The following is a 14,932-nucleotide window of genomic DNA, read 5'->3' on the forward strand; positions in this document are numbered from 1 at the left end:
AGGACGCTTTGACTTCTTTCAACTCTTGATAAAGAGTCTCTACTTTCATGTCATGAAGCTCCTTGTTGGAGCAGAGCTGGGATTTAAGCTCACTGATTTCCATGTTCAGTGTCTCCTGGTCCTGCCTATGTTTGTCTTCCTGTTCCTTGAGTTGGTGTTGAGCTTCTAGGAGCTGTTGTTGGAGTGTTCCTATTTGCTCTTGTTGAGTCTTGTATTGGAATTCAAATTGAGCCTCCTTCAGACCTACACAGTCCGTGTGCGAAGACTCTGTGGACACGACTTAAATACACAGAGAAACACAGGGGAATTACACACAGGTGGTGGACACAGCTGGGAATAATCACCAAGACGAGACAGAGGTAAAACTGAACACACTCACATGAGACGCAGACCTTCACAATAAAACAGGAACAAGAAACCATCACACTAAGACGCAGACTCGACATAGAGAGAGAGACAGAAAATGACACATGGAACTAAACTAAACCTGCAAAAACATGACAACTCAAAATACTGGGTCAAACTGACCCAGAACCGTGACAGACTTTCTATAATGTTTTGCTTGAGCATGTCCTGCTTTTCTGTAATGTTATTTCTACAGTTTTAGCAGTTCTTCTCGAGGGAAAGAGAAAGATGTAAAAATCTTATACGTTATATATGTTAAATAACATGTGTAGTGCTCACATGTAATGCAGATGTTAGCTTTGATCTAACCAATGAATCCTGATTGGATGTTGTTAGCGTTAGCACTTGTGTTTGCTTCCCTGCTGTACAACAGCATTACCAAAATACAACTGAAGAAACAAACTCAGTTATGAAAAGTTTGTGTTCAGTTTGCAGTCGCTGAAAATAATTACACCTTTGGGAATGACATGGAAATGCTCCCACACTAAAGATTGGGTTTTGTTTTGGGGATTTTCCATCTTAATTTATCTGTCTTATTTGGCTACATCTACGACACTGCTATGCTCTCTCTTGCCTATGTTTTCGTGGCTGCTGCTATCTGTATTTTAATATATATATATATGCAATGAAAATTCCCGTCTCGCCCCTCCCGGCAGTCTGTATACTTTAAGCTCGGGTAGTTTTTACACAGGATATGGGAGGATTACTGAGAAGAACCTAAGCAAACACGTGACAAGTTTTCAACAGGAATGAATGACAGTAAAAATGTTACCTCACAGATCGTTTTCATGCCATCAGTAATGAGCTGGTTTCAGCTGGACTGGACACACTCAAATGGCAAAGAAGGTTGTGTAGCCTTTGCAGAGAAGATGAAATGCATTCATGTAAATCAAAATGCATCTTTTAATTGAGGTAGAGGTTTGTCAGAGATATTATTCTCATAATGTACCTTTGTCCCAGCTGATTACCTTCATTAAACAGCAGGTTGCAAAAACCTCTTGTGTACCTCTTTTCAACCACTGGGAGGCGCTACAGCTTCATTCCTGTCACACTAAGGCAGCGGTAGGGAACTCCAGGCCTTGAGGGCCGGTGTCCCTGCAGGTTTTAGACGTTCCCTACCCCTGCACTAAGGCCTTTGAAATCTTCATTAACACTGAGTTTGAAATTTCTATCAGTCGAATGCAAAGGAGTCCTGTGGTTGTAGGACAGAGGTAGGGAACGTTAATCTGCCATCATTTAGATTATATGACAACAACCTTCAAATCTGAAGTCTCAGAAATCTGCTTCATGTACAAGTTCCTCCAATAATCAGGGCTAATATCACCAAATTGTACATAAACAGACTTTTACATGTTAAATATTTCTCAAATATGGGGAAAAAAACAATATAAAATACTATATTATTAACAAAATATCTTAAGATACAGCTACAAATTGCTTGAAACATTTGCAATGAAATATATAAAACAGCTTTATTGTCAGTGAGGACAAAGTTATAGTGATGCTGTGCTGGAGTGTTCAAAAGAAGACAGAGACATGAAGTATAAATATTGTATAATATTAAATATAAGAAAGAACAAAGTTATAAAAACATTAATAATTGAAATCTGCAACAATATTCACATAAAGTGTAAAATACAGAGTTAACTGTTTAATAGGTAAAGTTTAGGTCTTGCAGTCGAACAATGATCCCAAACACAGCAGCAAATCTACAGCAGAATAGCTGAAAAGCAAAGTCCAGACCTCAACCTGGGACATTCAGAGAGCTGTGCTTAAATAAATGCCCACAAACCTCAAAGAACTGAAGCAACGTTGTAATGAAGAGTGGGCCAACATTCCTCCACAACAATATGAGAGACTGATAAAGTCAAGCAGAAAACAATTACCTCACATTTGTGCTGCTAGAAGTGTTTCTAGTTATTCACAGGACTGTAGTTTGAATTTAAAGAAATGTGAAAGTGCACTGAAATTAACATAAAGTTATTGCAATTTTTGAAAAAATCAAGAAATCTAAGAGGAAGAAACAATGTAAACCACACAATTTTTTTCCTTATATTCTCCACACGGCAATGCACATAACAGACATAAAATATTTGCATTTATCAATAGAAAATATACAATTTTTCCATAGTCATAGCCAGGCCCGATTACTGCCAAACCTGTGCTGAATCAATCACTTAAACAGGACCTGTCTGACAAAGTAGAGTAGACCAAAAGATCCTCAAAAACTACACATCATGGCGCAATCCAAGGAAATTCAGAAGCAAATAAGAAACAAAGTAATTGAGATCTCTCAGTCTGGAGATGCAACGTCAAGATGAACAGAATCCAGTTTCTGGGATCCTGAAGGAGAATGTCTGGCATCTGTTCACGACCACAAGCTGAAGTGCACTTGATCCAAAGCACACCAACAAGTCCACCTATTGATCAAAGAGAAAATGCATACTACCACAATGCATTGTTATTGCATCTCAGTTTCTCACCATCACTGATAATCTGACGTCTGCTGGACCTCAGGAATCGTCTCCATCACCTCTCTGTGAGGAGCAGAGAGCACTCGTGCTGCACATCCCACCTGTGTGCTGTGTTTACGTGAACCTGAGAGCACAGCTGTAGTGGTGACAGTGACTGTAGCGTTGGTGTTGGACACATTGACAGTGTTGTACTGTGAGACACTGAGTGTTACAGTGGGAGCAGGTCGACCAGTGGCTGAACAGGAAACAACCCACTCTTCAGCAGAGTTTGACTCTCTGACATCAACAACAGGTTCATGCAGCTCTGTGAAGGATCAGGAGATATAAAATAAGGAGTATATTGTTAAAGATACATTGACTTCTAACACATGTAACGCATTAAGGTAAAATTTCTTACCATAAGGATGTGTTACACGATTTATAAACTCCAGTTTGTTAATTATTTGTTCATTATTCATAACTATATACTTAATTTTTTAAAAATTAAGTGCTTTTGGTCAAATGGAATTTCTTTTTGGGTAATTTTAGCCCCTTTTAGCCCTCTGCCAAAATGTTTTAACCTTTCTGTCTCTAACAGTAAAACATCGTTCCTTTATCTTCTGTGTCTGGTGTGTTGGTCAGGATTAGCTAGCTTGGCAAAAAGTTCACATTAAACAGTTAAAGTGTGTTACTGTGAGGTGTGTGTTCGTACTATGAGTCACAGCTGGAGTTTTCTTGCGGGTGAAGGTTTTTCACCTCGCTGTCATTCTTGCATAAAAGTGTTTGACCCCTTCAGAAAAAAAAAACGAAATTTGGGATTATTTTTTGTTTTGTTCATTGTGTGTATTTGTTTCTACTTTTTACTTTTTCTTTTACTGTGTACAGCACTTTGGTCAACCTGTGTTGTTTTTAGACATGGTTATTGATTAATTGATTGATATGTCTTTGATTAAAATACAGCCTACTCCACATCCTCCAAGTTACAGAGAAGAGGAACCATCTGGGGTGAACTTGTGCACTTGGTATTGGCTGTCATGGTCCCTGTGCCTCTCCGGCTCGCTCATGTTGGCCACAGGTTTGTTTTGTTTTCTCTCCTGCTTCCCTGGGTGGAGCTCATTGTGGGCTCTCACCCTTGGCCCACGTATCTGCGGTGATTTCTACACCTGTTGCTGATCAGGCGGCGTCCCCCTTGCCTATTTAACGCTGCGGCACGGAGTATTCGGCACTGGAATGTTGAACCTCCCATGTTCGTGCTCTCAGCTCTCCTAAGACAAACTCTCTCAGTGTTGTGTGGCGTATTGATCTAATTGGACTCTTTGTGTTTAGATCTCCCCGGAACTGGTGGCGGACCCTGACCTGTGATCCCTGTGTGTGTCAACATAAGTGGAAATTGGAGCGAGAGTGGCTGTGGAGAAGCGAGTGTGCGTAAGAAGAGGAGTGGCGGAGTTTGGGCCGAGTGGAGAGCGAGTGTGGATTCCTTCCCCTGGAGCCCTGAAGCCCTCCCCCATTCACTGTATATACACATCACTGTGGTTTCCCTTCTGTGTTAATAAATTGTCAACCCTTTGCTTGCCAGAACGCTGCCTGCGTCTGAATCCATCTGTTAGCCCTGACATTGGATACCTGGAAATCAGTGAAGGGACCATTAATGCTTCAACTTGTACACAGGTTTGAGAGCAACCACCCAAAAGCTTCTGCTAATAAACACTAGTCTGTGTTTGTGATGCAAATGTTTCTGGCTGTGTTCACAAACATTTAGTAAGGTGAGTGAGGAATATTAATACTTATTATTAGATCATTAGCAGACTGTAGAACTTGACTGCACGCCAAGGTGGCAGTTCAGCCATTTGATTCATGTTGCAGCAGCTCATGAGTGAATGAACATCGTGCAATAAAAGTACTTCTAGAAGTACATTTTTGCAAAAACGTACATTGTGGAGGAATGTAGGGAAGACACGAGGGAGCCCAATATTTTACTCAAACGTTAATCGCTGCATCACACAACTGAACATTCAAAGCGCCAAAACCTAACCCTCTCACTTCCCGTTACACTGGGTACGAGTGGAGCTACCTGGTGGTATGTACTTACATTTATTTAAATTTACTTCAGTAGGGTAGAGTCATGCTAATGACCTAATAATTTTATTCAGGTGTGTTGCAGCAGAGATACATTTAAAAGCTTCAGGACGCTGGCTCTCAAGGCCTGGAGTTTGACACCCCTGCTTTACACAAAGATGGGTTAAATCACAGTGCAAAGAATGAATGAATAAATGAAATATAAAAAATAAATAATTATTAAATAGTCTTACACATCAATGTCATTGGTTGACTTTTGAAGTATTTGAATCCTTATTGGGTTCCCTGAGTGACAGAAGGATTAAAACACTTTAAAATCAGTACTGAAAATATGTGCAGACATTACTAGATAGATTTAGGGTTAGAATCAATAAATCACTATCATGTTAAACACTCTTAGAGTTCAAACCTTCGTAGAAACATAAGTCCAGTATCATGGAATGAAACCTAAAGGTGCATTTGAGGGTGCAAAACGTTTCGTCGGCATTGTTGTGTTTGTTTGGGAGAAAACTTACAAACATACAGTGCAGCACTTCAGAGTTACACTGCTAGCGATCGAAGATTTATGTAAATTCGACAAGCTAAACGCATTCTGTACTGTACAGCAGGAGTCCCCAACCTTTTTGCACCACAGACCACTTTAATGTCAGACAATATTTTCAGGGAACGACCTTTAAGGTGTCGCGGATAAATACAACAAAAGAATAAAAAAAGAAACTGTGGTATTTTGTAAATATAATAATAAACGTGACTTGAGCTGTGCGCCAACAACAATGACAGTGACATCCTCCTCTCTGCTTTTTAATGCTCTCTGGTCGCTATGGTAACGCGTAAATAGTTCTTTCAAAATAAGACACACAACTACAACCATACATTTCACACCGGAGGATCAACTCTCGCAGAACGGTACCAAAAGACTCACGGACCGGTCCCGGTCCGTGGGCCTATTAGGGACCGCTCCTGTACAGGAGACACTGGATTAGATTGATTGACAATGGTCTACACTCAGAACGCACAACACGATGTACTGTAAAAAAAATAAAAAAATCAGCGAAACAGCAAGTGTCACTTTTGGCCACGAACAATTTAGGGCATGGTGAATTTTTTTGAACAAACCCAGAGTGTTAAAAAAAAATTAAAACCATTTTTATTTATCAGCAGCATCAATAGTAACAAAAACGCAATTTAGTTTTCGCTGTCAGAGTTGATTTAACTGAAGTTACGTGTTTCCGGTTACTGTGGAGCTCCACAGCAGCTGCAGCCAGAAGCTGTTTCTACAGGATCCTGATGGACACTCAAAGCTTTTATAAAATGTTCTCATTAGTTGTTTGCAGCAGAATATCAACCAATGTGAACCAAAACAAAAAAAGTGCTCTGCACATGTGTGTGAGACTACAGATTCTAGAATCAGAACTGCTGATTTCATTACTCTGAACTTTTAAAGGCGGGTTTGTATCTGAGAGCAGGGACACTTGCTGTGTTCAGTGTGACTCGTCTCTGCAGAAGGTCAGGGCTCTGATAGTTGCAGTTAGCGGGTGACTTACTGGGCAGGTGGATCCTGAGTGTCTGTGGGAGTCAGGGTTCATTATGGTCCTGGTTGCTACTGGAAATAAAGAAACAAAAGGAGGGTGTGATGTTCAGGAAGTACAGACTGTAGCTCAGCAGGTAGAATTACTAACTGGAAGGTTGGAGGTTTGATCCCTGGCTGCTCCAGTCTGCACGCCACGGTATCCTTGGGCAAGATGTGGAACCCCGACTTCCTCTCCGATGCATCCATCATAGTGTCATTGTTAGAAAAAGAAGTGCTTGTGTGAATGAAGCACGCTGTATAAAATGCTTTGACTGCTCATACAGAAAAGCAGCTCATAAGAACCCAGAGGGGAATGGAGACTTGCAAGAGTTGTAGAGACTGTCAGTGGAAAAGATGGACTTGTGCGAAGGGTAAAGATCTCACTTGGAGAAAAGAGACTCAATAATAAAGGTCAACGCTCTACTAAACTATCAGTTGTTGAGCGTCCAGTACAAAAACTTGTATTGTTGTTAGAAAGTTCCTAAGGTAACTCCTACATGGGTTATTTTGTTTTCGGAAAATTATTCATTTTGGTTCTTATGTAAACCAATTATTCGTAATTTTGGTGGGAGTGTAAATAACCCTGAATGCCTTTCCTTGCACCTTATTTTGGCACTCATTCCTGTTTTCTACTACCAACTTCCTGTTCGTGTGTAGAAGCTTTTATTTTGATGGGACGATTTCCTGTAAAAACTGTTTTTGGCGTAGTTTTCAGCAGCAGTCCCGGGAGTTTTGAAATGTGATGGCTTAACGGAGCCTATGGAGATTTCTTTTGTCATTAGCAGCCCCCTTGATAGAGGCACAAGGTATGGTTATGATATAAATGAGGACACGTTTAGATGTTTCTGTGACAGTTGCTACATTTGTTAAATGTTACGTTGATACGAACTTCATGTTATAAGGTTTACGATTGTAAGAGTGTGGATTATTTTTGCTTACACGCTGTTTCTATGTATACATCCCCAGCTCTTACGGTGAGATTGATGGTTTACTGCCATTAAACCTTCAAAACGTCATCAGTAAAGTGTCATCCTTCATTCGGGGGGGTTCACTACAAATTGTATAACCATCCATCCATCCATCCATCTTCATCCGCTTTATCCGAGGCCGGGTCGTGGGGGCAGCAGCCTAAGCAAAGAGGCCCAGACCTCCCTCTCCCCAGCCACCTCCTCCAGCTTATCCGGGGAATGCCAAGGCGTTCCCAGGCCAGCCGAGAGATATAATCTCTCCAGCGTGTCCTGAGTCTGCCCCGGGGTCTCCTCCCGGTGGGACATGCCTGGAACACCTCACCCAGGAGGCGCCCAGGGGGCATCCTTGTCAGATGCCCGAACCACCTCAGCTGGCTCCTTTCGATGTGGAGCAGCAGCGGCTCTACTCTGAGCCCCTCCCGGATGGCCGAACTTCTCACCCTATCACTAAGGGAGAGGCCAGCCACCCTTCGGAGTGTTGTATTGCTTATAATGTTTGCACTCCGTGCTTACTGTCCCTTGTGGTCCACCATAGTGGCAAGGGGGAGTGTTTGTTGTCACGAAAGTGGGTGTGTTTTATGTTGAACTGGACGAGCGGCAATAAAGATAATGGTGGCTCACGAAGCAGATTATGAACACGTTATTCATAAGTTTGAGACAGAACATTACACGGAGGAAGCTCATTTCTGCCGCTTGTATCCGCGATCTCGTTCTTTTGGTCACTACCCACAGCTCGTGGCCATAGGTGAGGGTAGGGACGTAGATCGACCGGTAAATTGAGAGCTTCGCTTTTACACTCAGCTCCCTCTTCACCACGACGGACCGGTGCAGCGTCCGCATTACTGCAGCTGCAGCCCCAATCCGTCTGTCGGATAACTATAACTATAGATTCCTTTTTGTGTCTCCTGAAGCTGCCCTTGCATTTGACAAGTCTTGCTTGTACTGAAGCTCTAGTTTAGTTGAATTGCATGTTTTCACTGTGCAGTATTAGTAAGGAATGTAGGAGTGCCTTCACTGGAGTCTCTGTTCTCTTACTGCGTGTCTGTGGTTCCCAGCACTGATACTGGATTGAGATTTACAGTCTATAAAGTCTTTAAAGGACTTCAGCGGCAAAGAGAATATTTTCACACACTTACTGGATGTTAAGTCTGTTTGCCATGACTTTAAACCAATTTGTTAAGAAAGTAAAATATCGTCTAGCTATTGTGATATTAATCAGAATCAGAATACTTTATTGATCCCGAGGGGAAATCATTTAATATTAATAATTAATCATTATATTAATACTCAATATTAATAGTAATTATTAATTAATAATATTTAATATTAATTATCACTACAGTGTCATTATTTATCTTTAAATTCATTTTAATGACTGCTAACTACGGTGCACTTTATCCAAAAATTATCCAGTATTTTATTTTGAGCATGAAATGCGGTCATTTCCGTTACGGTCTTTGTTACGTTCAACAAACCGGATCGCTTTAAGAGGCACAGCGCACGCGCGGCTTGGTTCACCCGCTTGAGGCCTCAGAAAGAGCACGAGATGCAAAGAACCAATAAGAGAACAACAGATCCACAGATCTCCAATCAACTATCGGCAACCTCCCGTAAGAACGCTACGTTCAGGTCCCAAAGGAAACCTGATGTTTCTGCCTTAAAACAATTAAATGTAACGTTCAAAGTCGCTCGAACTGGAGTTTACGTTTAAAATGATAATCTGATTGTTCCAGGCTAACGAAAAGAAGTAATTCAGTGAAAGTCCAGTTTCCCCTTTTCTGTGCATATATGTTACTAAAAAGGTTTTTTACTATACTGCATAATAACTCCCAAATTTGGACAAAATAATAAGAAAGTCTATGAAAAATCCTCTTATACAAACTAGCCTTCAGTGTACTCCAGAGAATTAGCTTAAAGTGTCATATAATAACAACAATAAATAGCCATCATTATTGTATAGCACTATTTAAAACAAACCTCTAAAACTCTTAACACATCACAGAGAGGTCTACATATCGCATCACACAGTATAGAACTATGTATATTCAACCATAAACTGTTACAGATCCTTCTTGCAAACATATTAACATTAAAGCAGTGGTGTGAATCATAGTCAATAGGAAATGGATAAATGGATGGAGATAGAAGGAAATGAGATTACATCTAATTATTACTGGTACATGGTACAGTATAGGACTGCTGCATATTCTTCCCACTGAATGTGTCCAGTTACCCTTAATTAACATACAATGAAAGCTGAGTTAGTCTGAGGATTGACCCTTGTGGGATCCCATAGGAGTGGAGTAAGCTGTTAAGTCTAATTGTTGAATGTTGCCATTGTGTTTCTTAAATTTGTACAGTCTTAGTTTAAGCAGTAGGATCAAAGCCATCCCTTTGATCCTGACCACCTCTCCAGCCACTCTGTGCTGGGGGAGGTTTTATTGTAGATCTGAAAGATCTGTTTCTTTTGATGTAAACTTCCTGGGTTTACGACCCTTTGGTCAGCAGGAGGTCTGACACACACACACACACACACACACACACACACACACACACACACACACACACACACACACACACACACACACACACACACACTCTTACAGAAGTTCACACATATACATTTACATATAGTGGCTTGTCTTTGTAACCAAAGGGGGTTGCAAGGGGAGGTGTTTTGTAAACTATTGTTTGAAGTTTGTCAATAAAAGGCAGCGAGAGGAGGCCATCATTGGGGTTCTTTGTCGTGCTGGACACAGACGAGGCCTCCCTTGTGCAAGTAATGGATCGATCGACTGTCTTGTTTTCTTCATGATGAATAAGTCTCTAGAATTAGCGGGGTTTGTGGAAACACAGACCCAACATAAGCCCTGTAGTTATTTATATGAATTTTGAAGTGTTTGTGAGATAAGAATGATGAAAACTATGTGAGAGCATCGCTATAACTATAATCTCAGTTCACTATTCTGTTTGAATGGCATTAATCACCTTACCATTACTCAAGAATATTATTTTGGAGTTTCAGTAGGCACAGTGATTTACACACTGGTGCCTTCCTGCAAAAACCTGTTCCTGGTATTAACGCCTGTCAGCGGGGGGCTGTATTCCTGTTTTCTCCTACAATCCAAGGGCCCTAAATTTAATTGACCATAGTGTGAATATGAGTGTGTGGTTCTGTCTCTCAGTGATGGACTAGTGGCAGGTCAAGAGGTACCCATGACAGGTGGGATGGGTTCGTGACACCACAGGTTCCTAAGTTGGAGGAGAGGTTAAGAGGATGGATGGATGGATGGTGTTTTAGTGCTGTGACTCTGAGAGAAACTAGATTAGAACTGATGCAAGGTGCAGGGTTCCTTAACCAGTTGAAGAAGCAGGTTTTTGGAAAACTTCAGTAACGACTTGTATTTTAGAAATGTGGCTGTAATTATATAACAGTGGAAGACACAGGCTGCCTTCAAGTGTTCAGGTATCCAAAGCAAAAGCTGATAACATGAAGGAAAGGGGAGATGACCAGAAAGGTATCTTTGAGAGATTTACCAGGAATAATATCAGCAGAAGGCTATGCATATGAAAATTGGTATTCACGAAATCGAAACTGTACATTCAGGCAACAGTTATTAATTTAAATTAATGTTCAAAAATATTTAAAATGAAAGATTTTACTACTTTGTGAAAAGTATTAGTTGATCTTGAATTTAAGGGCATCGACTCATCTTTATAAAGGTGGGACGGGGACCAGAAAAACCCAGAGAAGTAAGTGTTGGAGGGACAGGAATATTTTGCAACTAATTCGCTTATCTGGCCATAGGGAAGTCATTTAATTGGGTATAAAAGGAGCATACTGGAAGAACAGGGCTCTCATTGGTTTACCCATCTACAAACTGTGGCACAATATCAGAATAATGTTCTGCAGTGTAAAATCTTTACTGGGTAAATCTAGTAAAGATCTGAAAACCAACATGATCTTCTGTTACTCAGGTGGCGCGCTGTCATGGAAATCATTGCATGGGTTTAGGAACACCTGCACGTTCTGCCTGTGAACACTGACATATCCAAATGGTCTGAGCTGAAGTTTGTTATCAGTGTTTAAAAAGGCTGCATCTCTGATGGTTGGCATTAGATCAGTGCCTATGGAATTGGCACCTTGCACATTTGGAAAGGAACCAAGACTGAATTATATACACAGGTTTTAGAGCAACATGCTCCCATGGAGATGATGTCTTTTACATGTTTATGGAGGATGTTGCTAAGCTGCACACTACAGCAGGGCTTTGTAGTGGAAGACCGCAAGTTCTGCACCAGATATTTGATGATATTTGTGACATCACGAGAGGAAAAGCCGCAGGACTGTTGAGCAGCTCTGTCCCTTATATCAGACAGAAATGGGACAACGATGCTCTCCGAAAAGTCCAGCACCTGGTTTCCTCAGTTCCCAGGTGTTTATGGATGGTTGTTGAAAGTAGAGGTGATGTTGGAAACATGGCCATGCTGCAAGCTTTTTGGGATGTTGCTGCCACCAAATTCACAATGAGCTCATTTGTTTTCTATGTTGCGTTATGAGTAAAGTATGGGTTCATGAGATTTGGAGGAGGTAAAGTTTTTTGAACAGCATGTATAACTTTAACTGAGCTTCCTTAGTCTTTCTTAGCCTGCTGCAGTTACAGTTACAGCCGCGTATCTGTTACAGTGAACCTGCCGTCAGCTGTATAACGTTAGCATTAGCTTGTGTTGATGCTAAGCTGCTATTAGCAGGTCCTGTTCAGCGCTAAGTTGTGTCCGGACGACTTTACAGTTTAGTTTTCTCCGATCACCAGATAACTGTGGATGGCCTCGTGTGTACGGAAGCTTCGTGGTGAAGCGCTTTGGCCTGTGGGAAATGTAGGAAACACCAGGACGAGCTGCGCACCGCAGTAAACAAACATGCTGCTCTGTCTTGGGTGGTTGGCTTTGCCATTTCCAGATTGAGCGTTGTTATATATCTGGGGGATTACTCCTGATTAATCATTTGAGCTGTCACGTACTATGTGGCTGTATCAGTGTGAGTGCAGCTCATCATGGTGTGTCGCACTAATTTAATAACAGTAGATGTTAGCCTGATGTCCTCTTAGAGACCAACAGAGCAACGCTGCTGATTTTATTTTTGTATTTTATAGTTTGAAAGTGACACTTGGGACACAATGAGTGTGCGTCCCAATGTATTGTGCTCCTTCAGACACAGATCCACACAGCATGTGTATATAAACCATGGAAGAAGCAGAGCTTTCATAGTGACACACTGCTTAGCTTCACAGTGTGTGTGACACAGGTGGGTCACTTGGATGGGCAGAGGTGAGGCCTGGTAAAAAGCTACAGCTGTAAACTGTGACAGTGCTCATATAGGGGGCTGTTGGGGTTGTCTCACTTTTGGATGCAGGCTCCAGGGGCCGTTAGGGGAATTGCAGTTTTTGGCACTTCTGCACAGGTTTCAGTTTTCAGCCCTGGAGGTGCCGCCTGATATGAGGTGACACTTTTGTCTTTGTCCTCTCACCGTCTGTGAGAGGTGGGTATCCACCATGTGAGTCCCTCCCTCTCCACCAGTCGGTCAGACGTCTGCCCGTCCTCCAGTCTGTTTCGGCTAAAAGGGAGATTTTCCTTCCTGCTGTGGCCGAGGGCTTGCTCATTGGGGTAGAGCGGTTAGTGGGATTTTCTCTGTACTTCTTGGTCTGTGCCTTCACGTGACTGTTGTTGTGATTTGTTGATCACAGAGACCTAAAAGACCTGGTGACCTCTAATTTCCTGCTTCTAAATCCAGACAGAGGCTGTTGTGCTCGGCCCTAAAACTCTTAGAAACAGCATCATCGTGGCCTCCAGTGAAGCTGTGAGGAGCCATCTTTGAGCAGATTATATCATTCAGTGTGCACAAACAACCACGTAGGTCTGTGAACTAAGCTGAGAGTGATTCTAGCTGCACGATTGTGAGTCAGTGTTATCAGACAGGTGCCATGAAAAGCCTCAAAGCCTCCAGTTAACCTGAAACGCTGCAGCACGAGTACCAACAGGAAGTAGAAAGAGAGCATATCTGTCACATATTAGCTCCTCTTCACTGACTCCCTGTTAAATCCAAGATTTAAAGTCCTCCTTCTGACAGACGAGGCCTCGAATAATCAGCCTCTGTCGTCTCTTAAAAAGCTTGTAGTACAAAGTTATACTGATAGAGCACTCCCTCCTCAGACTGCAGCCTTATTTGTTGTTGCTAGGTAGAATAGGAGGCAGTGCCTTCAGCTGTCTCTCAGTGGCCCATCTCCTGTGGACCAGCTCCCAGCTTGGATTCACGAGACTCCCCATTTAGTTTTTGTGTTTTTTCTCTAAAGCTTATTGTTAGAACTGGATCAGGTGTCTCTGAGCCGTATCCCAGTAACACTGCAGTAGGAGGGCTGCTGGGAGACTTCATCATCTATCACCATGTTCTCTTTGAAAGCTACATATTTCTTATATAAGATAACGTAATCAGGCACTGTTAGCATCTCTGTTTGAACACTTATTAATAGATATACACGACAACACACTGCCACAGTACTAAAATAGTTTAGCAAAGTGCATTTGGAAACAACAATGTACACGTCATGTAAGTTCATATAAAGTTTCATCCAGACTGATCACATGTCTCTGAGGTGAGGAGGAGCAACATCACCTCATTACATCATTTTATTCCCTGTTCACAACCACAGTTTAAATCATGATTCAAGTACAGATTTGAAGCTTTAACAAAAGTATTGCTTTCATTTCTCATAAATATTTTAATGCTCTCACCACATTTATTGGACACATTCATTTTAAATATAAAGATTGTTTTTAATACCTTGATGAAAATCCTTTGCAGATGATGCCTCAGGTCTAAAACTGTATTCCCAGTATTCCCAGTGTGCCTCCTTAGTGTCATGGTAACACGTTGGCTCAGGAAGTGACAAAGCCACTTTTTAAAGGCAAATAAGAAGCTTTAAAAATAAAAGCTGCCATATGAAACAAATGGAGCTTCCTGCTGTGGTGACCCCAGAGTGACTAAAGCATTTCTATAAACTAACACAAGAATAAACGAGAACATATCAAAATGAAAAGTAACTGCCATAAATCTCATGTACTTACACAGAAAAGTCAAAGCTCTGCCCATCAAAGCCCCGACTGTGATGACCTCAGGGCTCCACCACAGCAATCACAGGCTGCCACTGTGCCGCTGAGTGCTCTCCCAAAAAGCCGCGGCCCGTCGGGCTCGTGCAGTCTGAGTGTTGCACAGCAAAGCCTCCGTGGTGTCATTTCTAAAGCATCGTGCTCATGCATTGTTCTGGCTTGTATTGCTAGTGCAGACCTAGCATTACAGCACAGCCTGTATTGTTTGCTGTATAGGCAACATCCTGTAGAAACCGCTGGCACTGTTTGGTTTCAGACTTTCAAACCATTCACAGCCATGAAACAGGACTGAGCTT

General features: G+C 41.7%; 1 protein-coding gene and 2 long non-coding RNA genes across 3 annotated transcripts in view; 2 read left to right on the forward strand and 1 right to left on the reverse strand.

The window, feature by feature from the left end:
* The window catches only part of LOC145419302 (uncharacterized), a 134,834-nt gene that overhangs the window by 29,959 nt on the left and 89,943 nt on the right, over positions 1 to 14,932 (forward strand). The gene's annotated exons all lie outside the window — the stretch shown is intronic.
* The window catches only part of LOC113017667 (NACHT, LRR and PYD domains-containing protein 12-like), a 174,693-nt gene that overhangs the window by 24,520 nt on the left and 135,241 nt on the right, over positions 1 to 14,932 (forward strand). The window lies entirely within an intron of this gene.
* LOC145425219 (uncharacterized) lies at positions 1,864 to 14,722 on the reverse strand. The gene is made up of 2 exons (XR_013905887.1): positions 14,595 to 14,722; positions 1,864 to 3,183 (listed from the first exon to the last, which is right to left on the reverse strand). It is a non-coding gene; the product is annotated as an uncharacterized LOC145425219 (long non-coding RNA).

The sequence above is a fragment of the Astatotilapia calliptera genome, chromosome 3 (genome assembly GCF_964374335.1).
Source record: "Astatotilapia calliptera chromosome 3, fAstCal68.1, whole genome shotgun sequence".
NCBI lineage: Eukaryota > Metazoa > Chordata > Actinopteri > Cichliformes > Cichlidae > Astatotilapia > Astatotilapia calliptera.